This window comes from Mauremys reevesii, linkage group 21 (assembly GCF_016161935.1).
Source record: "Mauremys reevesii isolate NIE-2019 linkage group 21, ASM1616193v1, whole genome shotgun sequence".
NCBI lineage: Eukaryota > Metazoa > Chordata > Testudines > Geoemydidae > Mauremys > Mauremys reevesii.
In genome coordinates this window covers 20,856,318-20,880,525 of record NC_052643.1, presented here as the reverse complement: position 1 = coordinate 20,880,525, position 24,208 = coordinate 20,856,318, and the positions used below count along the sequence as shown (strand labels likewise).

Sequence of the window (24,208 nt, the reverse complement as noted above, 5' to 3'; positions counted from 1 at the left end):
AAATTTTTCTCCTGCCTCTGTGTCCTGCCTGTGCGGACTCTGCTCCGTTTGCCTGTGCGGTCGGCACATCGGCTCTGTAACCCGCAGCTGCTGTCTGCGGCCCCCGCTGCACTGCAGGCGCTGTGGAGTTAGAAACGCTGTGACTCCTTCGCTCCCTCTGCAGCTGGCCCTGACCCAAGCCTGAGAGGGTCCGGTTGTTTTCCCACCTGGAGCTGACCCCTGTAGCCAGGTCCCATCTGCTTCGGTTGGGTGGCAGGACTCTATTCCAGGTTCTCTGCTGGTTCATTTCTGCAGGAGTTACAATCTCTTCACATTTTTAAAATTTTTCTCCACAACTGTCAGACCTGCAAACTTTTGTTTTTGAAAATGAAAGCTGAGGTTCTGGAGAACACAATAGTAACTCCAGAGAGGTGCTACTGTGGTGCATGGGCTCATACTGGCTGTTGCCATGCCCTGGCTCTATGCTTTGGCTTCCCTGGACTAGTCGCTGTGGGGAGAACATGTCATTTGTATATTGTGCATTTCTTCCTTCTTTCTTCCTAGATGCAGAACAAGAGCCTGTCATAAACAGATAGTTAAGGGTTAAGGTCCCTTTTACCTGTAAAGGGTTAACATGCAGTACCTGATGACCACCTGACCAGAGGACCAATCAGAGACAAGATTTTTTTCAAATCTCTGTGGAGGGAAGCCTTTGTCTGTGTTCTTTGTTAGAGCTCTCTTTGGATCTAAGAGAGGTCAGTCATGTCTCCAAGTTCTCCTGGAGTAGTTTCTACTATTTAATAGTGAGTATTAATTAGAAAGGCGAATTAGTCTTATAATTTGATTTCTACATTTGCAATTGTGTGTTTGCTAAAGGAAATTCTTTATTCCTGTTTGCTGATATTGCTTTTACTGAGAAAGGGGGGAGGGGGAATTCTCTCCAGAGATTGATAAGTTTAGAACCTGTATTGTTCTATCTTGGATTACAGAGACAAGTTACTTTCTTTTTATTTTTTAATAAAGTCTTTTCTTTTTAAAACTTGGTTAATTCCTCCTCTTGTGGAGATTCAAGGGAAGGGGAGGGGGGAAGAGTGAGTTCCTCCTAAGGGTGATTCACAAAGTTGAATCGGTGTGTCTCTCTCCAGAGTGGCTAGGAGAGAGGGAGGGGGGAAGTGGGCTGCTTCCCTGTGTGTAGATTCAAGGAGTTTGGATCAAGGTATCTCTCTCTCCGGAGCAGGCTGGAGAGGGGGAAGGGGGGAGGGGAACTGGCTGTTTCTCTCTCTCTGGTGAGATTCAAGGGGTTTGAATCTGGGTTCCCCAGGGGAAGCTTGGGGGACAGGCAGTGTGTCAGACACTTTAACCTGACTGGTGGCAGCGAGAAGGAGACCTACCCTAGGATTTTAGGGTGGGGGGATACATGCAGGTCCCCACATTGGATCCCAACAGCTCCAAGTGGGGGTGAGACCTATGACAGAGCCACATCCCCAAATTCCTGTTCCACGCCTTAGAGTACCTGGAAAGCTCACAGACAACAATCAGACATTCTGCAGCCCTGTTCATTGGTAATCAGAGCAACTTCACTTGAGCTTTTTTGACTTGCTTCCTTCAAAGCCCTTTTCTAGACTGCTGCTCTGTTCCCTCCGACAGCACCAGAATCTTAACACTGTGTGTGCGTGTGTGAAGGGAGCAACTTAGCTGTATGACTGCACCAATGTCCCCTGCCCACAACTACATTTTGGCTGCACCTAGGGAAGCCAGCATGATGTGAATTCAATCTTCTTTGGAAATCAGCCTCTCAGTATCTTCTGGGCCCCTGATGTTTTATCTAATGTGCTTTGTGAACAGATGTAAGGAATGTATTTAATTTCCCAAGGGCTGTCTTGGGGCAATGGCTGCATCTTTAGCAGTTTTCAGCGAAGGATTTGAAAAGTAATGAGATCCATGGTATGTCTAGGGGCGTGTCTGCACTACGAAATTCAGTGGATTTTATAGAAGTTGAGCTTTAGCAACCAATTTTATACAGTCAATCATGCTTGTCCCCACTAAGCGCATTAGGTTGGTGCAGTGCGTCCTCAGTACCCTGGCTAGTATTGACTCATGGAGTGGTGCACAGAGGGTTGCTATCCCACAGTCCCCGCTGCCCATTGGAATTCTGCGTTAAGCTCCCAATGCCTGATGAGGCAAAAACATCGTTGTGTGTGGTTTTGGGTACATGCTGTCAGTCTCCCCTCCCTCCCTCTTTGAAAGCAACAGCAAACAATCATTTCGCACCTTTTTTCCTGGGTTATCTGTGCAGATGCCATGGCAGATACCATGGAGCCCGCTCCACTGCACACGGCTTTTGTGAGCATTGTAACCACCTCGCGCATTATCCTGCAGTATGTGCAGAGCCTAGCTAGGAGCCACCAGCATAAGGAAGATTGTGAGGAGGACATGGACACAGATGTTCCTGAAAGCACAGGATGTGGCGATTGGGATATCATGGCGGCATTGGGGCATATTGATACAGTGGAACACCGATTCTAGGTCTTGCAAACAAGCACAGACTGCTTGGACTGCATAGTGTTGCAGGTATGGGATGATTCCCATTGGCTGCGAAACTTTCGCATGTGTAAGGCCACTTTCATGGAACTTTGTGAGTTGCTTTTTCCACCCTGAAGTGCAGGAATACCAAGATGAGACCTGCTCTGACAGTTGAGAAGCGAGTGGCGATATCCCTGTGGAAGCTTGCAACACCTGTCTGCTACCGGTCAGTCGGGAATCAATTTGCTCTGTTCCCTCCGACAGCACCAGAATCTTAAAAGTGTGTGTGTGTGTGTGTGTGTGTGTGTGTGTGTGTAAAACTACCGTGGGGGCTGCTGTGATCCAAGTAGCCAAGGCAATCAATAACCTTCTGTTAACAAGGGAAGTGACTCTTGGAAATGTGCAGGTCATAGTAGATGGCTTTGCTTCAGTGGGGTTCCCTAACTGTGATGGGGCGACAGAGGGAACACGTATCCCTATCTTGGCACCGGGCCACCTTGCCAAAGTACATAAACCACAAGGGGTACTTCTCTATGGTGTTGCAAGCACTAGTGGGTCACAAGGGCCATTTCACCGATATCAACGTGGGACGGTCGGGAAGGTGCATGATGCTCACATCTTTTGGAACTCCGTGCTGTTAGAAAACTGCAAGAAGGGACTTTCTTCCCAGATCAGAAAATTACCATTGGGGATGTTGAAATGCCAATAGTTATCCTTGGGGACCCAGCCTACCGCTTGCTCCCATGGCTCATGAAGCCGTACATAGGCAGCCTGGACAGTAGTAAGGAGCAGTTCAACTGTAGCCTGAGCAAGTACAGAATGGTGGTAGAATGTGCCTTTGGACGTTTAAAGGGGCACTGACGTTGTTTGCTGGGTAGGTTAGACCTCAGCGAAAGCAATATTCCTGTTATTGCTGCTTGCTGTGTGCTCCATAATATCTGTGAGAGTAAGGGAGATGTTTATGGCAGGGTGGGAGGTTAAGGCAAATCTCCTGGCGGCCAATTTTGAACAGCCAGACACCAGGGCAATTAGAAAAGCACACCAAGGCATGCTATGCATCAGAGAGGCTTTGAAAACCAGTTTCATGACTGACCAGGCTACAGTGTGACAGTTGTGTGTGTTTGTCCTTGATGTGAAGCTGCCTCCTTTGGTGAATGTGCTTCCCTGTAAGCCAATCCCCCTCCCCCTCTTCGACCACAGCTGGCACAGGAAATAAAGTCTCTATTGTTCTGAATCCATTCATTCTTTATTCATTTAAAAAAAAAAAGATCTCTGACAACGCTGACTAGTAAAAGGTAGCCTAGTCGGGTGGGATAGGAGGGTAGGACAAGGTCACAGTGCTTATTGTAGCCACAGTATAAATCAAGGCTGTTTGAATGACAGCCTTCTGTTGCTGGGCCATCCTGGAGTTGAGCAGCTTGGTGCCCGGAGCCTCCCCACCCCTGTGTTCTTGGGCATCTGGGTGAGGAGGATCTGGAACTTGGCAAGGAGGGCAATGGATGCAGCAGGGTTCTGAAGTCTAGTTGCCTGTCCTGCAGCTCCACCAGACGCCTCATCATGTCCGTTTGCTCCCGCATTAGCCTCAGCATCTCCTCCTGCGTGTTCCGATAACGCTCACTGTATGCTTTCCTGGCCTTTGCCACTGAATGCCTCCATGCATTCAGCTGTGTCCTATCAGTGCGGGAGAACTGTGTGAGCTCTGAAAACATGTCATTGCCAGTGAGTTTTTTTTCACCTTCTAATCTGCGATAACCTCAGGGATGGAGTTGATACGGGGAGCATAGAAACATTTTCAGCTGCAAGGGGGGAAAAGGAGAGTAGAATTTAAGAAGATACATTTCTGAGAACAAAAGGGAGACTCTTTCACAGTGAATCAAGCAATTCACAGCAGAGAGCACATGTGTTTTAAGTACAAAGTCACATTTTGCCTTTTATATTGAGTGCCTGCCGGTATGGTGACACATCACACACGGCTGGGCAACAGAATTAGGTTTTCAGGCAGCCATGGTAAGCCAAAGGGTAAGCGAGGTTGGCTTCTTCTGCGTTCATAAAATGTGGGAATAGTTTCAAACTACAGCGCACTCCTTTCCCATAATAACCAATGCCGGTTGGGTTTGCTGTTTAAAAGGAGGGGCTGTGGTTTTTGGGTGGATGTGCAGCACACCCCTCCCCCCTATGTGGCTATTCTCCAGGATGATCCCTTTTAGCCAAGCGCAAACAGCCCAGCACAACCGGGGTCTAATGTGCCAGGGATCACCCAACGGAGGGGATTACTGTTCCCTTACAAAAATTCCCCTATTTCAACCAGGTGACCATGAATGATATCACTCTCCTGAGGCTGACACAGAAAGATAAAGACTGAATGTTGCATGAATGTGACCAAAACCCAGGACCATTCGCTGCCATGCTTTGTGCTGCAATGATTCCAGACTACTTGCTACTGGCTTGATGTGGTAAAGTGACCTACCGTGGAGGACGAAATAAGGCAGTCCTCCCCAGAAACCTTCCGCAAAGGCTTTCAGAGTACCTCCAGGAGAGCTTCGTGGAGATATTCCTGGAGGATTTCCGCTCCATCCCCAGACATGTTAAAAGACTTTTCCAATAGCTTTACTGGCTGTGAATGCATCCCAATTGTTCAGGGCAAATCAAACATTAAACACAGTTGCTTTTAATCACTGTAGTGTAGTTAGGTGGTGCCTTCTCCGCCTTCAGGGTCCGGGAACAATTCGCCCTGGGAGGGTATTGGCTCCAGGGTGAGGAAAAGGTTCTGGCTGCTGCGGAGAATGGATTCTCCACTTGCCTGCTGGGCATTCTCCTCCTCCTCCTCTTCCTCATCCACAAAATCCTCTTCCGTGTCGCACGAGGCTGCCACCTTGCAGGTGTCCACAAACAGTGGTGGGTAGAGGTAAGGACCCCCCAGAATGGCATGCAGCTGATCATAGAAGCGGCATGTCTGTGGCTCTGACCCGGAGTGACCATTTGCCTCCTTTGTCCTTGGTCTTTGTGTAGGCTTGCCTGAGCTCCTAAATTTTCATATGGAACTGCTGTGTCCCCCTGGTGTGGACTCTTTCCACCATGCCCTGTGTGATTTTGGCATATATATCAACATTTCTTCTGCTTGATCAGAGTTCTGCCTGCACAGATTCTTCTCCCCATACAACAATCAGATCCAGTGTCTCCCGTTTGCTTCACACTGGAGCTCGTTTGTGATTCTGGGACTGCATGGTCACCTGTTCTGCTGAGCTCGCCATGCTGACCAAACAGGAAATGAAATTCAAAAGTTTTTGGTGCTTTTCCTGTGTACCTGTCTAGTGCATCGGAGTTGAAAGTGCTCTCCAGAACAGTCACACTGGAGCACTCTGGGATAGCTCCTGGAGGCCAATACCATCAAATTGCACAGTACTGAATCTACAGTACTGCAGATTCAACCCAGGAAGCTTGATTTTTGCGCTACTTCCCTCATCAGGGAGGAGTACAGTGGTTGATTTTAAGAGTCCTTTAGGTGGTCAGAATGGGGTTGGTTGTGTAGACACATTACTTATAAAATCGACCTAACGTGGCTAAATTTGACCTAACCTTGTATTTTAGAGCAGGCCTAGGAAAGACTATCCACCATTACTGCGATTTGTTGTCTGAAACAGTGAATGAAGATGGCATCTCCCGCCTGTATGAAGGTAAGGAAATACCTCTGTGTGTTAGTGCCTCTGTGGGAAGTACAGAGGTGCAGCACAGGGCCTGAAAACAGTTTGAATGTGTCCCTCTCTGTCTAAGGACAGAGTTTAAGGAAGAAGGATGGTCACGCGAGCTTTCATCGAGGTGCCACAATATGTGTACGGGAGCAGGGGAATTCCATCTCTAGCTCCTAGAATAGAGCTGTGTGGGGAGACTGTTGTCATAAAGGTCAGGAATGTCTCTAAAGGAAGGCCTGACAGAATTGAAAAGGGCTGTTGTTATTATTAAGGGTGGTGGTGGTGATGATGATGATGACGATTACCCTCTGTAGGGAAAGATTCATCACCTGCCCTCCCTGTAATGGCGTCTTTGCAGGCCAAGGAACTTCACTCCGAGATTGGTTATCAGCTCATAGGAAAACCCATGAGTGCACATGGGAAACACTTTTCCCTGTGAACTCTTAAGGAATGAAGGCACAGGGCCACAAAGGATTTCAATAGACATTAGGAGCCTAAATCCCTTTGTGGATCTCAGCCTAAATGTCTGATGGTTTAACACCTCTGCTGCTGTCAATTTCCTATTCCACCAAAAGAACAAGTGCCCCCAACTGTCTGTGTGTATGGGTGTGCATGTGTATGCCGGCGGAGAGGGAACTTATGCAAAAATGGAGGCTCCTCTCTCTCCAGGGCTATTTTGGGAGTAGCTGAGTTGTTGTTTCTGTGCCCCCAGACTCTTGGGTAGCTAATAGCATGTGGCAATGGCCATCTGAAGGGGAGGTTTCCTAGGCACCAGTTACATCAGCACCATGGGGCTTCCAACCCGTTTCCTCTTTGTTTCAGCTTTTCAAGAAGTGCCTTTGAAATCTGACAGGACCAGAAGGTACATCCTCAATAGACATTACAAATGGTTGCAGAAACTTGGAAATCTCGTGTCAGGTTCTGCATTCGACTAGGGAACCAGGACCAACACAGAAGACCTCTTCATCCTGCTATGGTATGTACAGCAGATGCTTATCAACACTTTGGAACCTGGGCTGAACAGTGAGATGTATATTGGCAGATGACACAAAATTATGTAGGTTACTCGGCCCTAGAGAAGACTTTGAAGAAGTTCAAAGGGATCTGTGATGGGTTGGGTCACAGAGATCCCCTTGGGACTGTCACCTGATGTGCTGAAATTATCTCTGAGCCCGTTTTCCCTGCCAGCCTGGGCCCCCCAGAACCCCATCTTGTGACCAGACATGCTAGCCTGCCCAACACAGACCCAGGGTCTGGTCCACACCCCCAAAGCTGTAGACTTCACTGAAAACAGCTCAGCAAGTTACCTGTCTTCAGCATCCCAGACACCCAGCTCCCAATGGGATCCAAACCTCAAATAAATCTGTTTTACTCTGTATAATGCTTATACAGGGTATATTTGTAAATTGTTCACCCTCCATAACACTGATAGAGAGAGATGAACAGCTGTTTGCCCCCTCCCCCCCCCACCCCAGGTATTAATCGCATACTCTGGGTTTATTAATAAACAAAAGTGATTTTATTTAGTATAAAAAGTAGGATTTAAGTGGTTTCAAGTAATAACAGACAGAACAAAGTAAGCCACAAAAGCAAAATAAAGCCAAAACACTCAAGTCTAAGCCTAATATATTCAGAAACTGGTTACAGGTAATGCTGAATAGAGGAATGATCACATCCCTCGATCTGCTGGCAATGCTCCTATTTAGACAGCCCAAAATGCCATTAGCCTTCTTGGCAACACTGTAGACTCATATCCAACTTCTCATCCACTGTAACCCTAGGTCCTTTTCTGCAGAACTGCTGCCTAGCCACTCAACAGGTGCACTTCTGAACTGTGGGTCTGCACTGACCAGGGACAACAACTATGAGGTGGGATGTTAAGGGTGGGGTATACTACAGGAACTTTGGAGTTGGACTCAAGAACCTGAAGCAAAAGACACTGCCCAGCGTACACTGGGAAGGGTGTTTTGCTCGTGCTTTTATGTCTATGGATACCGCTTGACTGTTTTCTCAGATTACTGCTAGGTTACTTTTATTAAAGAAACTCTACCTCGGACTCTGTGCTTGCGAGAGGGGAAGAATTGCCTCTTAGAGGCATCCAGGCGTTACAGTGAAATTTCCCCAGGTTCCCGGGTGGGGGCTTGAGCCTTTTCTGGTTGCATTGTTGAAAAGGAACCCCCTAGGTGTTGAACCTGCCCTTCTCGCTGCCCACTTCAACTGGCAGAAGGGTTACAGACTGAACAGAACAGAACATGGGGGAGCAGCAACACCCGGCTGCTAACAGGGCAGTTGGCCAGACCTTGACTGACCAGGTTAAACTCCCAACTGCTCATTAAATACTGATATAAAATCCTCTGCAGACTGTGCCCCATTTCCCCAAATTATCAAATAATGAACCCAACGCAGGTCTCTCAAGCACCAACTGTGAATCACCTGCCCTCCCCTACTGCTCCCCCCCAGCTGAACAAGGGACCTTCTAACTCTATCCCTGTTCCTGCCCCCTCTTAACATGCCATTGCCCAGCACTCCCCACTGTCCATGTCAATGGCAAAATCTGAGGAGGTTTTATGTTAATATTTAATAATTAGATGGAGAAATGTAAAATCTAAGGCCCGGGCAGTTGTGTCCCTCCAAAACAGGGAGGAGTTGCTGTTGTTCTAATGACTGGGGGGTACCCAAAGGGATTTCACCGCAATCTGTCATCATTAGGAAGAAAATGGAGCAAAGTCTGAATATTTGATAACAGGAGAGAAGTGTGGCAAGATCTCTTGGGGAAGGAGCATCAATATTCAACAATCAGACAGTAAAAGGCAAAATCTGAGGGGAAATCAAATCAAAATTAATTAAATAACTGGAAAGTGCTGATTCCCCTGGCCCTGCCTTTGACACAGGCAGCAGGGAGCCATGGGGGACAGGGACACTGCATGAACAGGGGCAGGGAGGGGGATGGAGCCAGAAGGTCCCATGGCAGTTGGGGGGGCAGCAGTGGAGGAGGGTCAGCAGCTGGGACTGGGCAAACTGGGACCGGGCAGTCTCAGTGGGGACGTGGCTCGTCCCTTCCCCTCCAGTGACCCAGCCGTGCCCCGTCGCTGGCACAGAACAGCCCCCACGTTCCCACCCTGCCGGGGTTTTGTCTGAGCACTGGGGGAAATGACCCCCCACCTCCCAGGGCCATTTGTCCTGAGCTTGTGGTGACAGAGGGGAGGGAATGTGAGGGGCCGGGGCAGGAGTCTGTGGCCACACTGGGTCCTGCCCAGGCGAACAGGGGCAGTGAAGCAGAGAGCAGCCCCTTGGGGTGGGGGTGGGCCCCTTAACCCCCCCCTTCTCAACCCCATATGGGGCAGTGAAACAGCTTGTCAGGGACTGGCCAGCTCTGCCTTAGCAGCCAGGGGGAGGCTCCTGGCTCTGATGTTCATTAACTATGGGGCGAGTCACATTCTTCAGCAACATGTCGGTTTTATTGGGTGTAACGGGAGAAACAATTTGAATCAGAGACGTGAGGGGAAAGTTGGTCACTGGGGGGGTTGACCCCGTCCCCCTGCAACACCCTGACATGGAGAATGACGCAGGGCAACAGCTTCCCTCCAAAAAAGGAGAAGTTGCTGCACTTAAAACATGTGAGGGAAAAATCCCAACCGGAGAGGAGTTTCTGTCAGTAACTGGTAATGACGTGGGAAAGAGCAAACCCGGAGATTTGACCTGTGTTCAGTCATGAGTGAGATGTACAGGGGGAAACAATCTGATGCTCAAAACTGAGGCGAAAGTTGGTCCTTTGGGGGTTTAGCTCCCCTCCCCCGCACTGGGGTAATGACTCGGGGCAGCAGTTTCCCTCCAGAACAAGACGTGGCAGCAGACAGGGACTGGGGAGCCCAGAGCAGCAGAGGATTTTCCATCAGTATTTGAGAGTTACACAGAACGTGACACAATCGGAGGAGATTTTATATCAGTCGCCAGTAACGAGAGAGACAGGGCCGAGCTGAAGGGTGTTTTACATCTAATTTGGGCATTCAATGGGAAATGGGGGAAATCGGGGGAGGGGTTGGTCAATGATGGGTTATCAGAGAGAAAAGGGTGAAATCCAAGGGAACTTTCCATCCACACTCAGTCACTACCTGGGACGTGCTGGGTCCCCAGGCCCTGCCATTGACGTGGGCAGCAGGGAGCCCGGGGCGATGCCGCGTTACCAGGGTGGGGGGGGCTGTAACCCCTGACCATAAGGGGGGCTGTGATGCTTACTGGGGCCCGGCCAGGGCTGAAGTTTGCATCCAGGCCGTTGCTGCCCCCCTGCCAGGCGACCCCCGCCCGAAGCAGGGAGGCTGGAGGGAGGGCGCTGAAGCAGCAGCTGTCCCACGAGCAGGGAGCTCTGGGGGGTTCCTGAGCCCAGAGCCCAGGTGCCAGAGAGGAGCCATCCCCTTCCACGGGTGACAGCTACCAGGGAGGAGAGGGGGCGGCGCCAGCCAGAGACCAGGGACCCTCCAGCTCCCCACACCAAGCGGCTGTTTTCTCCCTGTTCCCAGGCCTCAGCTGGGAAGCTCCCTGGAGCTGGTTCCCTCAGGGCCTGGCCCAGCATGGGGAAGGGAGGGATGGCCCCACGGGCGCTCAGCTGGCCCCAGCCGCTCAGCCTCCAGCCTGTCACCGACGGTCCCTCAGCCGCCTGCAGTCCGTACTGGCCAGGGGCCCGGGATACATGGAGCTGGGCTTTGCATGGCAGTTGGGGGGGCAGCAGCAGGGGAGGGGCAGGTGACTGGCAGTTGGTCGGGGGAGGGGGGAGCTGGGCTTTGCATGGCAGTTGTGGGGGCAGCCGGGGAGGGGCAGGTGACTGGCAGTTGGTCGGGGGCGGGGGCAGCTGGGCTTTGCATGGCAGTTGTGGGGGCAGCAGCGGGGGAGGGGCAGGTGACTGGCAGTTGGTCGGGGGAGAGGGGAGCTGGGCTTTGCATGGCAGTTGTGGGGGCAGCAGCAGGGGAGGGGCAGGTGACTGGCAGTTGGTCGGGGGAGGGGGGAGCTGGGCTTTGCATGGCAGTTCGGGGGGCAGCAGCAGGGGAGGGGCAGGTGACTGGCAGTTGATCGGGGAGGGGGAGCTGGGCTTTGCATGGCAGTTCGGGGGCAGCAGCAGGGGAGGGCAGGTGACTGGCAGTTGGTCGGGGAGGGGCTGCTGGGCTTTGCTTGGCTGTTGGGGGGGCCGCCGCTGGGGCGGGGCTGGTGACTGGCAGTTGGTCGGGGGAGGGGGGAGCTGGGCTTTGCATGGCAGTTCGGGGGGGCAGCAGCAGGGGAGGGGCAGGTGACTGGCAGTTGGGCGGGGAGGGGGAGCTGGGCTTTGCATGGCAGTTGGGGGCAGCAGCGGGGAGGGGCAGGTGACTGGCAGTTGGTCGGGGAGGGGGCAGCTGGGCTTTGCATGGCAGTTCGGGGGGCAGCAGCAGGGGAGGGGCAGGTGACTGGCAGTTGGTCGGGGAGGGGGAGCTGGGCTTTGCATGGCAGTTCGGGGGCAGCAGCAGGGGAGGGGCAGGTGACTGGCAGTTGGTCGGGGAGGGGGAGCTGGGCTTTGCATGGCAGTTCGGGGGCAGCAGCAGGAGGGGCAGGTGACTGGCAGTTGGTCGGGGAGGGGGCGCTGGGCTTTGCATGGCATTTCGGGGGGGCAGCAGCAGGGGAGGGGCAGGTGACTGGCAGTTGGTCGGGGAGGGGGAGCTGGGCTTTGCATGGCAGTTGTGGGGCAGCAGGGGAGGGGCAGGTGACTGGCAGTTGGTCGGGGGAGGGGGCAGCTGGGCTTTGCATGGCAGTTCAGGGGGGCAGCAGCAGGGGAGGGGCAGGTGACTGGCAGTTGGTCGGGGAGGGGAGCTGGGCTTTGCATGGCAGTTCGGGGGCAGCAGCAGGAGGGGCAGGTGACTGGCAGTTGGTCGGGGAGGGGGCAGCTGGGCTTTGCATGGCAGTTCGGGGGCAGCAGCAGGAGGGGCAGGTGACTGGCAGTTGGTCGGGGAGGGGGAGCTGGGCTTTGCATGGCAGTTCGGGGGCAGCAGCAGGAGGGGCTGGTTACTGGCTGTTGGTGGGGTGTGGGGGGAGCTGGGCTTTGCTTGGCAGTTGGGGGGGCAGCAGCAGGGGAGGGGCAGGTGACTGGCAGTTGGTCGGGGAGGGGCTGAGCTGGGCGGAGAGGGGGGCGGCAACTGGGACAGGGGGGCCTGGGGCTGGACAGTTTCATTTGGGGATATCTGAGAGTTAGGGGGGAAACGGGGCAGAACCTGACGGGGGAGGGGGGTGACAGAGAAATGTTCAATAATGTGAGAGAAAAGGGAAATGTGAAAGGATTTTATCTCCATATTTGATAATCACAGACAAAAAAGGGCAAAACTGGAGATAATTTTCTTTTCAATATTTGAGACAAGTGACAAAACCTGAGGTGATTTTATTTCCAACTGCGAGAATGAGAGAAAATGGCAAACAGATGCTGACTCATGTCCAGTAATTTTTAAACTGGCCATTCCTGAAGCTGATCCGAAGAGGGGAGAATAACTGGGGGGCTGAGCACCTTTGTGGGGTCTCTCGGGGCACAAGGGAGACCTGACAAGATGCTGAAGATTTTCCATCCTGAAAAAAAGAACCGTTCTGACGTTTGTGTGTTTTCCTCCAGCAGCGTCCGGGCAGGGGAGCCTGGTCTTCCCTGCTGTTTCTGCGGCTACATGAGAAGGTTTCTCGTTGGAGATGGAGGGGCTAAATCTGGGAGGAAAAGATCTGTTTTTTCCAGTGTGTTCCAGTTGAATAAGTATCACAAAAACAAATACAAAATGTTTTTGAACTGGCAGAATGAATCGAACGATCATGTCATTTAAGGCCACAAATTTAAAAATATGTAGGCACCTAAAGATGCAGATAGACAACTAGTGAGACTTTCAAATGTGCCTCCATGCCTAACTCCCATTAATTTCATCTGTATCAACAGGCACCTATAACTGAGGGACCTTAGCGCTGTAGCAACCCTGGCATGCAGCAGCAGCAGAACTGCAATTGTCTCTGCCTCAGTTTCCCTTAGCTGGTTCAGGGATGGAACTTATATCTGTCAGTCTTTAGCTATGTCTACACTTAAAAGTTCAAAGCACAGTCATGGCTTTGCAGCACTGTAACTTGCTGAGCTTGGGGGTGACAGTGGTGTGTTTTTTAACCCCCCTGAGTGAGAAAGTTGCAGTGCAGTAACTTGCCAGTGTAGACAAGCCCTTTGTCTGTAGCTCCAGTCCTCCAGTGGACTGACTTGTGTCTCTTCACTTTCGGGTCTGAAAAGAGTCTGGCCTCAAGCAAAGTGCTGCCGGCTCAAGTGTCCCAGGGATTTGGGCCTTTGACTCAGGGCTCTTCTAACCTGTAGCAGGGTGGTCACCCACTCCTGCCCTGAGGAGCTTAGAAGAGCCCAGCAGAGGGCTGGGGCTGGGGCAAGCAGCTCCCAGGCTGATTGGGGAAGTAGGCACAGCTGGCAGCCATGCCTCGAACAGCCCACAGCCGGCCCCTATAAAAAGGCTTTGAGGGATGGGCACAGATATAATCTCTCTGTCTGTAGAGGGAGAAGGGCCTGGCTGCTAGGGAGCTGAGCAGGTACCTGGGGGGAGTAGGGCTGGGGAAGGCCAAGGGAGCTGGGGAGCTCTGGCCTGGAAAGCCCAGGGCCGGTGCAAGGATGTTTCGTGCCCTAGGCAAAACTTCCACCTTGCGCCCCGCACCTCTGCCCTGAGGTGCCCCCCCTGGTGGCAGCTCCCCCCTCCGCCCTGAGGTGCCCCCCTGTGGCAGCTCCCCACCCTCTGCCCTGAGGCACCTCCCCGCTCCAGCTCACCCCTGCTCCACGCACGAGCACCCTGAGCACGCCGTCGCTGCTTCACTTCTCCCGCCTCCCAGGCTTGTGGCACCTAAGCTGATTGGCACCGCAAGCCTGGGAGGTGGGAGAAGTGAAGGAGCCATGGCATGCTTGGGGAGGAGGCGGGGCAGGGGTGAGCTGGGACAGGGAGTTCCCCTGCGTGCTCCCCCCCTTAATTGCTGCAGGCAGCCCTCCCCGCGCTCCCCTGTCCCAGGTCCCTCTGCCTACATGCCGGCAGCGACTAGGGTGGCCGAAGTTCCGGCCGCCACAGTCGCTGATGAAAAAAATGGTGCCCCCCCCAAATTCTAGCTCCCTAAGTGACTGCCTAGGTCGCCTAAATGGTTGCACCAGCCCTGGGAAAACCTCAGGCTGTGGCCTAGTCTAAAGCCACCTGGGTACTGGGGTTGCAGAGGGCAGCCCATGGGTAGGCTGAGGCAGCAGGTCCAGACCCAACCTTGCCTATGATGAGTGGCTTACAATGCAGTCTGCCCCAGTGCATGAGGGTGAGTTGGTGACTGGCAGTAGCCTACAACTGAGGTGAGGTGGGGGTAGTGGGAGTTCCCCTGAGTGGGGAGACCTGGAGAAACTGGGGGTACTGCCAGGGGGCAACACCCACTGAAAGGGTCACCCGGGGTCTAGGAGGGACATGGGGGCCAGTGGTAGCGTGACACTGGCTGACAGGGGGGGCTCGGGAGGCTGGACACTAATTCCCTGAGATGACCAGCAGGAGGTGCTGCTGGGTGAGTCTGTGCCAGGTTACATAACCCCTTTTCCACTGCTCCCCCTTCACAGGTTTCTTACTTTGTTTTTGCCCCATTGTAAAAAACAAGGGAAGTTACAGCAGGAACACAAAGGCAAAGTCCAGTGTTCCTACTCTTGTTGCCACCCCTGGTCAGGGAGCTCAGCTGTCTCTACCCACGTCCATCCCTGGGCGGTAGGGGGACCCAGGCCCACCCTCTCCTGTGGGTCCCAGCCCAGAGAGCCTGAGTGATGCACTCAGGGACTGTGTTTAAATCACCTTCTGCTTCCTGCCACAGGGTCTTGGGTACCTCCTGCCTGGTAACAGGCGGCTGGGCCTGAGCTCCCAGTGGGGTAGAGAGACCCACCTGTGCTAGCTGAGCTCGAGGTCTTGCACTAAAACTAGCGGTGGAGCTGGGCTAGCACAGGTGGCAGCTCAAGCCAGCTCCCGGGTATGTACCGCAGGAGTCCAGGCAGGCTTGTTCTCAGGCAGGAAGCCCGAGCTACCCCCTGGACTCCCCGTTATACTGCTATTCTTAGCATCCGAGCTCAAGGCGAGCTAACACTTCTGTCTGCCAGCACTGGGAAGCTCACTCCCAGCTGGGTGTAGACATAACCTGAGTGTGGTTTAAATGGTTCAGATCCCAGGGGGCACAAAGATGTGGTCACAATTCAGTCCTGCCACTTGCACCAAGGCTGGAGGCAATGAGGGTGGGCCACTGAATCGTGAAATCACTGGGGTCAGGGACTGCTCTGCTTGTAGGAATATCCCCAGAGACCCCTCACCTGGGATATGTGTGGCTGGGAGATGGGGATACTTCCCCACCCAGTGATCAGTGGCCATTCATACCTCATTTAAAGCTTTGCCTGCACTGGCTTCTTTTCCCTAATATGTCCTGTTATATGGGAGCATCTAAATGCCCAGCCAAGATGGGGCCCCATTGTGCTGGGAGCTGGACACAACAGTAGTGAGAGACCATCCCTGCCCAGGTGTAAGGGACCAGTGTATAGGCAGTCGCGCCTAGTGGTCACAGCTGGGCTGAGGTCTGCCTGCCAGGGATGGGGATCATTGGGCCAGAGTTAGAGAAATCACAAGGCCAGGCTCCATGAACAAGAGTTGGGGTCAGACTCCGAGACCAGAGGCAGTACCAGGTTAGAGCCAAGAGGCAGGAATCGGCATCAGGGATCAGGAAACAAGGCAAAGTCCAGCAAAGTAGCAGGTGGTTGCCCAGACAACTTCTTGAGGCAACCCCTGGGGCTATGTAGGGGCACTTGGCCAATCAGAGGCCTGCAGGGTACTGTCACTCTGGGTCTCCTGGGTGGTACTTCCTGTAGTGCCTACTCTCCCCAGTGCTCCCTGGTGCAGCTGGCACTGCAGGAGTATTGGCCAACCCAGGTTCTAGTCCCCGGGTCTTTACAGCTGAATAGTTTATTACAATTTCGATAGAGCTGAGAGTGCCACAGGTCTCAGCTGTGGTCTGGACGGCTTCTGGCAGTTGTGGGTTTTAGGCCGCTAATCCTGCTCAGAGCCAGGGCAGGTGAGGACTGTAGGGGAAATCCCTTCCCTTCTGGTCTATGTTGGGCAGCAGAGGCTTGTTACCTCATCCTCACTGCCCCGTGGCACTGTCACTTCATCCCACTCACTCACTCCGCCATCTGGTTTGCTGTTTCTCCTGTTCCCAGGCCAAGCTACGATGACAGGGAAGCACTCACAGGTGGGAAGCACTGGTGAGACCCCAAACACATACCCTGGCTTCTCTGAGTCACATCCTCTCACAGGCTTTGTCCCCGACCATTTCTTGTTTCTCTAGATGAGACATTTTCACAAATGTCAGAATGCCTTGGTGCTCAACACCACGATACAACCCTTTCTCCTCCCCAAAGTGCTTTAATGCCCGTTCTCTCTCCCAGCCTCACTTCTGCCAGGCATTACAGACGTGTCTCTCGTCCCATTGCACAGATGGGGATGCTGAGGTACAGAGAGAGGAAATGACCTACCCCAGGTCACACAGCAAAGCCATGGCAGAGCTAGAGAGAAAAGCCAACAGCTCTCACTCGCTGTCATCAGCAGACAACAAGCCCCCTGGGGGAGGGACAGAGCCCAGCAATTGGAGGTGGGGAGGGCGGATTTTCATCGACAGTTTTCTGTTAGAAAATCCCATGAACATTAAACAAGTTTGGTTTGTGGAATCATGAATCAATTTGGATGAAAATTCTTTGCAAAAATGTTTTGTTTTCCAAACCAAAAGCATCTCCCGTTTGTGGCGTCCCCTTAAACTGTCTCTTCGCACACAAAGAGGAGACAATGATTTAGAAACGAGATAAGATGCTTCAGTCAGGTACGTAGTTGCTCCCCTTAATGATTTAAAGATAATAAAATACCAGTAAAATTGACTCTTTCAGCACTTACACAGCAGACCCCACTGACCGCATCTAACCGGGGCCGGGTGGGGCCAGGTCACCCTATCAAACATTCAGATACCCAGGGGAACGGGACAGTGCGAGGCTGCAGCACCATCTAGTGGCCACAGGACAAATCGCCGGCTGCGGCACCTGTGGGCACTGGTGGTTCGGTTAACATGGAAAGCTGCATAATGCAAGGTTGGGAAAACGGGGGTCTGCTGCACTACATCATCATCTGCAATGACTCAACCCGATAGGACACCTCCTGTGCTACATTGCTACTAGTGACCTCTCAGTCAGGTCCCCACAGCTCCCCAGCCTTCCCCCACCAGGAGGCAGGTGTGAGAGGCTTGTTATCCCTAACCGACAGAGGAAGAAACGAAGGCTGAGAAAGGCGAAGGGCCTTGTCTTACATCCCAGAGCCTGTCGGCACAGAGTTGGGAACAGGACCCGGGAGTCCTGACTGTCAAACTAACCATCAGTCTGGAGTTTCACGCACTGAATGATCAGAACAAAGTGACCTCGAATGAGCTACAGACCAACCACCATTCACACAGATTATTCAGCACGTGTTGTAGAAGCACTAGACCATCCGAGAGAACCAGGAACGGCTCAGAGACAGCCAATGGCGAGAAGGAAGGAGAACAATTCACCAAGCAGATGATTGGTTCTGGCTTATTTGCTGGGCCTTAAAAGAGAACAACAAAGTCCTGAGTCTCCTCCCTGTCACTAGATCCCCTGCTCAGCCAATCAGCATTGAGACTCTGGCGGAGGCTGAGGGTTCCCCAGATGGCCCACGGATGGCTCAGGTCACCAGTGAGGATCGCTCTCAGAGCAGTCTTCCTGTCCCATCTCTTTGGGACGGCCTCCCTCCACGAGGGCTAAAGAGCAGCCCCCTCCTCGCCAGTCGAGGGAGGGAAGTAGGAAAAAGGGAAACCAAAAATGATGAACCCCAATGTCCCCCTGACTCTAATGGACAAAGGCCTAGGTGGTAAAAAAATTCTCCCACCTTAACCTAGTGTTTTCCACGCCTTGAATTTGGCCAGCACCAGGTGGGTCAGGCTGCCCAGGTACCAAACGTCTCTGGGGCTCTTACCTGCTCCACAGGGACGTCTGTCTTCTCGCTCAATTAGCCGTGGGAAAGGGGAAAACCCCAAGGAGGCTCCTCCTCGTGATCACAGGCCTGACCCAGAATCCTCTCTCAGTCCTCAAGGAGAGACCTACAGAAGGAGACTCTCTGCAGCAAAGCCCCGGGGGTCTCGGAGATCGCCCCAGCCCTGCAGCCTGTCCTACCTGGCCGTTGTCATGGACGCTCTGTGAGGTCACCGCCTCCCAACCTCCTTTGACCAATCAGCTGAGGTGCTGCAAAAGGCCCTTGTGATGTCACCGCCACACCCACCCCTGCCCTGCAGGGCTAATGTCCTGCCCCTGGCCAGCCCCTTTGCATGTTTGAGCTGCTCTCCCTGTGACACCCCCACGCACTCAGGGTTAGTGCTGGGGATCAAGCAGGCAGCACATGGAAACCTCAGAGGCTCTCAATGTGCCACACTCAGTTTTGCAGAGATTTGGAGACTAAGGCCAGAAGAGACGGTTAGAGCATCTCATCTGACCCCTCTGCACATCACAGGCCTCCTGTATGGTGCAGTAGTGAGTTTTGGACCAAAGCAGACTCCAGAAAGGCACCTCCTCAAGGGATGGAGAAAGCACCACTTCCCTTGGTAGTCTGGAGGAAATTGATGCTGTGGGGGGCAGGGAATTCACCCCAAGGCCACACTTGTGAGTCTGTATCATAACAGGCATGCACAACAGCACTGCACAAAGTTTGTACACGTCACCTTAACTCTGATGGTCCCTAACATGTAAAGGCCTGGTCTCCATGGTGTTTTTGTGCTTCTAGAACTAGTTTGGGGAGAGAGGCACTAATTTATTTGTTATAGTGAGGGGACCCCCGGGGTGCAACCTGGAGCTGGGGTACCACTGAGCTGTCTGTCTCCCCAGCCTGGGTTCCCTCTCACACAGCTGCTGGGAGAAGATGCGGATCGCTCCCGGCCCTGCACTCACACAAACCTTTTCACAGGCAGGGACACACCCAGCTGCAGGGACTAGGAAGCTTCTCCCCAGCCTAGGTCCCTAGTGCTGCAGCGTCTTGCCCTGGCCAAAAGCCTGATGGTATCAGTTTATTCCCCAGTCTGTCCCTCCCTCCAAGTGGAGAGGATCATGCACCAGTCTCTGGTCCTGAGCAGGTGCCCCAAGCACATCTAGCAAAACACAGAGTTTTAGGGGGAAATAGAACACACAGTTAGTAACTACGCAAAGAGGCTTGAAGTGATTGTAAGCAATGAGCGCACAGCTCAATGCAGGTTACCCAAGAACTGACCCAAAAGAACCCTCTGCTTTGGCCTCAGCGGCAGATCTGGGGCTGTGAGAGCTGAAGCTCCAGACTCACTTTCCTGCTCAGCCCCCAGCCCTTTCCCCCAGGTCTCTCCCCTCACCGGCAGGCTCCGGCTCAGGGGCTGGCTCCAGCCACCGCAAAGAGTCCGAACCCTCCCCGCCCCGCAGAGCTGGGCACAAAGGGGGCTAATGCAGATCTCTCCCCCATACAGACCCGGCTGGGGCAGCAGCAGCAGCCTAGGCACCCACCGGCCCCCCCGGCAGCTGGTTTGTGCAGCAGCCCCCAGACTCCAAATGCCCTGCACCGGACACACCCGCCGGGCTCACAGCTCCTGCCCACCCTCCCAGGGTGTGATGGGCTCATGCAGGAGTCTGACTCCTACCAGCTCAGTTCAACTCTCCGTGGGACCACCTGGTGCCCTGTTGGCTTGTGGCCAAGCCCTGGAATCTCTGCTTCTTTCTCTGGAGTTGTGCAAGAGCAACTCTTTCCCCTCCTGCCGGTGAGTTGCTCCCACTGGAGCCAGGCCTCGGTCTGGCCGGCTTGACGCAATGGCCGCAATGGGCCGGGCCCTAGAACTTGACACCCTGGCTAGAGATGCTGCCGTCCTGTGGGGTGACCTGAGGGCTGCAATTCTTGCAGCTTCACCAGATGCCCACGGGTTTGGCCCTTGCACTTGCTGCCGCACTTTGGCTCTTGCCCACAGGGCGCGTAACAAAAGGAGGGCCAGGCCCAGGCTTGATAGCCAGGGACAGGCAGGAGGGAGGAAGAGCCCCAGGCTGGAGCCCAGCACAACTTCCTCCTCTGGGCCCCTCGAGCAGAGGCAGCTGGTGCTGACAGCTCCAAGGGAAGCTTAAAAGCCACAGAGCGACCGAGGGTGGGGCAAGAGGAGGGGAGGACCATGCCCGCGTGTGGGCTGCAGACAGCCACAAAGACACCAGCCAGCCTGCTCCCTGGCACACCAGACACCCACTGAAAGGCACCCGCAGACCAGCATGGGGGCAGCTGCTGATGCTCTGTGGCCAACAGCAGAAGACAGTAGGAAAGCAGGGCCTGCCCCGCGGCTGGGGCCTCTTACCGTTCCCGCTCCAAGGTTGCTCATTTTGGCAGTGGGGCAGGAGATTTTACCCCAAGGGGCTTTTCCCCAGCTGGCGGGAAGCAGAGAAACACACAGGCTCCAAAGGTGCTATTTAGCAAGCCCCCTCAAGCGGCGGGACAGGCGCACACTTGGAAGAGGGAAACTGCTCTGCACGTGAGCCGGGCAGCCGCCCATTTCTCTGGCACGTCAGGAATGGCAAAGGTGCAGGACTTTGTCAGGGAGGCTTAAGCATGGGGGATTGGGGTGCAGCAGGCTGTACAGGTGCGATTTAGTGGCCCCGTGGCACAGGAGGGAGGTCGAGGAAAAGGAATCCTGCTGGTAGGCAGGGGCCTTGGAGAAAAAGAGGAAGGGAACTGGGGACTTATTTTTTTGGTCTCTCTTTTGCCTTCCTGCCTCCTTGCCCTTGTGGGGGAGGTGTAAAGGCTTTCAACAAGCCTGGCTAGCTCAGCCTGTAGCACACCAGGCTCCTACTCTGCGAGTCTATGGTCTGAGTCCTTGTCTGGCCACTCACCCCTTCCACTGCCTCGTGCGCCACGAGCTCAATGGTTTCCAGAACCACACAGATTCCCAGAAGCGGTGGCAATTTCCTGGAAAAACCCCTTTCTCCTGCCAAGTCCTTTGGAATCAGGAGAGAGGAGCAGGCCCAGGAAGCCCCGTCTCCAGCTGACCACAAGCACTGTGGGGCCAGGTGCTGGGAAAGCCAAGGGGAGCAGAGACAGCAGAGGAGAGAGAGGGAGAAGCAAAGGGTCCAAGTGTAAAGGGGGGCATGGTCCCTATATTGTGGCACATTTTTCTGGCTTATACACACCCCCAGTGGAATGGACCAGCTAGGATGTGAGTCCTCACTCCCACTCCCTTTACCCAGAGGCCTCCCTGACCTCAAGGACTCTCCTTCTACTCTGTGTGTGGCAAAGTCCTCGTAACCCTGGTAAGGCTGGGCCCAGGGTGTCTGGGGGTTCAACCTCCAATCTTGTTGTGGTCACTTAGAACAGGGGCTAGGGTGTCCCCACTCTGGGGTTCTCTCTCTGCTCTGGCCACTCCTCTAACCAGTGGAGCTGCTGCATCTGCACCTGGATCCAACCCTCTAACCAGGATCCTAGATGATTTCAGCTACTACTGGCTGCGATGGGAATCGAGACAGCACAGCTAAAGGTGGGGGCCTGAGAGCATCTCCAGGCAGCTCTCCGCGTTTCACAGGCAGGGCCAGATTAAGGTCAAGAGGGGTCTAAGGCTAACGGGAGGGAAGGGCCTAAGCATGAATTACATCTAGCAGGGAAATTGGGAAGTCACCACACGGAGTGAGGTTCAGTTGAGAGTGAGTCCCTCAGCCAGGCGATGCAAAGCACCGTCTGCTGCCCTTGAGTCCTACAGCCAGGATAACAGCCCTTTAGTGCCCTGCCCCCGATAACAAAGTGACTTGTGAGCCAGCACCAGCCAAAAGTGGCCATTTGGGCAAAGCAGCCCCCTCGTGCTGAGCACCGAGGCAGGGTGGGTGTGTCCATGCAGAGGAGGTCGGCTCCTGAAGTCCTGTTCCCAGCTCAGCACTAGGACTCGGGGAGAGCTCACTCAGCCCCTGCTTGCATTGAGAATCTCCTAGTTCAACGGAGGGTCTCAACAGCACCTGGGAGGTGAGTCCCAGCTGGGGTCAGGCTTGCCGACGGGGGAGCAAAGGGGCAATTTCCCAGGGGCCTGGGCGATGTCACAGGGCCTGGCGGGGCCCTGCCGCACAGGAGAGATTCACATGCCTCCTTGCTGCAGAGGCGGCAGGTGCCCCCCGCCAATGTTTCTCCATCCCGCCGCTCCTGGCTGGGACTCTCCCGCTAGATGTGCAGAGCAGGGGGTGGGGGCACCAGACAGCAAGTGTGAAAAATCAGTGGGGGGGGGGTAATAGGCATCTATATAAGGAAAAGCCCCAAATATCAGGGGGTGCTGATGTCAGGGTGTCCCCTGCCCTGTCCCCATCTCTGCAGAGCAGGGGAGGGGACACAACCTGGCTCCGGAGAACTCGGAGGCGGAGCTGCTCCATTCTACTCTGAATGGGGAGTGTGTGACTGGGGGCCTTTCTTAAAGAGACAGTGCGCTGTGTCTGAGAGCGCCCCAGCTCCCAGCCTCTCTCTCTCTCTCTCACACACACACACATTGTCCTCTCTGTGTCAGTCACACACACTGTCCTGTCTGTGTCACAACCTCTCACACACACTGTCCCATCTATGTCTCACACACACATATTGTCCTGTCTGTGTGTCCCACCCCCTTCACTGCCCCTTTCTTGCTGCCCCTGGGCCACCCCGTCCCCCCAAGCTCCCCCTGCAGACACAGACAGCCTCAGGAGCAGGGAGACGATTTGTACTCACGGCTTCTGGCTCGTTCACTGCACCCCAGCCCATGGGTTTTGTCCTTGGCATCGGAGCGTGTCCCCACTCCCCCAGCCCGCTGCTCCGCTCAGCAGTCTGGGAATTGTCTCTTGGCACAGTCAGCTGCAAGGGACACGGGCTGAGGGATTCATCTCTCCAGCATCCACCTCACAGCTGCCAGGCGCCACTTCTGTTGGCCAAAAGTAACTGCCTGTCCCGTGTGTCTGACTGATGACTCCAATTCTCAGGCAATATGTTCACCAGCAAAGCCCAGCAGCAGTGAGATCCTCTTCCTGAGCCCATCCCCCAGCGCTGCCAGCCTCGGGCAGCCACACAGCAGGGAGACTGACTGCTTAGAAGGAAGTTTACGGCTGTGGAACCAGCTTGCCTTACACACTCGTGATAATGGATCTCATCACTGTCTGAGTCAAGCTCTGTGACAATACTGCATCCGATTGCTCCGGATGTGACCGGCTGCTTCCCCAGCAGCATCTCTGCCCAGCACACCTTTCCCATCGCAGCTGCAGCTCCTGGGCTGGTCCCAGATGGCCACTCCCCAGATTCACTGTTGAATCTCAGCTCAGAGCCACTCTGCTGCAATAGACTCCTGGCTGCACTGCCCAGCCACATGGACCAGCCGCAGAACGAAGGAGTGTGACTGATGGCTACAAAGCTCCAGCCATGGATTCTCCAGCCAACGGGAGCAGCGCCAGCCTTCCCCTTAAAGAAAATCATTTCAGCTCACACCATCCAGCTGCAAGAATGTATGAATCCCCCAGAGCAAAATGCATTAAATCAATGCCACATTGCACCCAGCTGTAGGGCAGCCCGTGTAACCAGCCATATCCCCGGCATGCGCGCCACTCTCACCACAGCTGGAGCTCCAGGCCTGGTGTCGCAGCACTTAGGATGCTCTGGGAGGGAGGTGGAGGAGGGGGGATGTGGCGCACTTGGGAGAGGAGGCAGGGAAGAGGTGGGGCGGGAATTTGGGGAAGGGAGTGGAATAGGGGTGGGGGTAGAGCAAGGGCAAATAAAGGCAGGGTGGGAGAAAGGACTTGGGGAAGGGGGTGGAATGGGCCAGGAGCTTGGGGGAAGGGATGCAGTGGAGGCAGGGCTGTGGGCAGGGCCTTAGGGAGAGGGGTGGGGACCGAGCACCCCCAGGCCAGAAAGGACGTCGGCCCCTATAACAGATGCTGGCTCCCACAGCTGCAA

At 54.2% G+C, this 24,208-nt stretch overlaps 1 long non-coding RNA gene across 4 annotated transcripts; it reads left to right on the top strand.

The window, feature by feature from the left end:
- The first annotated feature begins 731 nt into the window (after window positions 1-731).
- Window positions 732-23,929, top strand: LOC120387943. 4 transcript variants are annotated; one of them, XR_005590445.1, is made up of 5 exons: window positions 732-782; window positions 6,091-6,176; window positions 7,014-7,167; window positions 12,811-12,923; window positions 23,245-23,929. It is a non-coding gene; the product is annotated as an uncharacterized LOC120387943 (long non-coding RNA). The 4 variants fall into 4 exon arrangements; XR_005590446.1 differs by lacking the exon at window positions 23,245-23,929 and having other exon boundaries at window positions 12,814-12,979; XR_005590443.1 differs by lacking the exon at window positions 23,245-23,929 and having other exon boundaries at window positions 12,811-12,979.
- The last annotated feature ends 279 nt before the right edge of the window (window positions 23,930-24,208 follow it).